The sequence below is a fragment of the Hydra vulgaris genome, chromosome 10 (genome assembly GCF_038396675.1).
Source record: "Hydra vulgaris chromosome 10, alternate assembly HydraT2T_AEP".
NCBI classification, from domain to species: Eukaryota; Metazoa; Cnidaria; class Hydrozoa; order Anthoathecata; family Hydridae; genus Hydra; species Hydra vulgaris.
The window spans coordinates 16,441,344-16,442,335 of NC_088929.1; positions in this window are offsets into that span (position 1 = coordinate 16,441,344).

Here is a 992-nt window from a genome sequence, read left to right on the forward strand (position 1 = left end):
ATTTTAATTAATAAAAATCCGTCTTTTAGCAATATAGTTGTATCCTTCGAACTTAAGAGACATTTAAATTATTTATTTCACAGTTTTATTTTGTAAAAATTGTAGTATTTGTGAATTATATTTCGCTTACGATAGTTTAATTGAAATAATTTATTGGTTAAGTTATTATTTGTTTAACAAATACAATTTGTAATATTTTTAGTTTTGGTTTCCAATTTAAATATTTTAAGTTTATGAAAAAAGTTTTATTTTGACAACTATATTAACTAATCATTACATGATTGTCATAAAGTAACTCAAACATCATAATGTAACTTCACAGTAAACATGTGGGAGATAAGAAGACCTGAGATTTTTTTTAGATGATTTTACAATCCTTTCTGATATGAGTGAATTTCTTCTTTATGAGGCGGTGCCTAAAAAAAATTAGGTGTTTTAAGATACATCAGAATAAATTTTTATCCTATTTTTTTACAATCCATGCTCTGTTTCTTAAGGTTAAATATTAGGTCCACTGCGTTTCTTTCTTTATAGCGCTCTCATTTTAAGGCGTTTTAAGCATTAAGCATTTTAAGGAAACTTTACGCTTTTATATCTATCTTATATAAAAGTTATAAATAATTTTTTTACCCAACAGAGTTTCACTATCAATGGCAAATAAAGTTAAACAAATACTCTAATTGTCGTGCAAATGTGATTTTTCTTTTCGCTCCAGTATCAAAAAATTATTAGTTAACGTTTTTTTGTTGTTGATGATGGCTCATCTTGTCTGTTTGCTGAAATTGTAGCTGGTGTGAGACTAATTTTATGGGCAGAAAATAAGTGCGTATGGAGACCATTAACTTTAAAAATCTTTTTCCAGTCATTATACTTACATAAGTTAGTATACTGACTGCAAAAAGTTTTTTTTATATTTAAAATTAGAGGTCTCCTTAGTGATGAACATCACTGTCTCCTCTTTTTATTCTCCTAAAATATGTTTCCAAACAGCA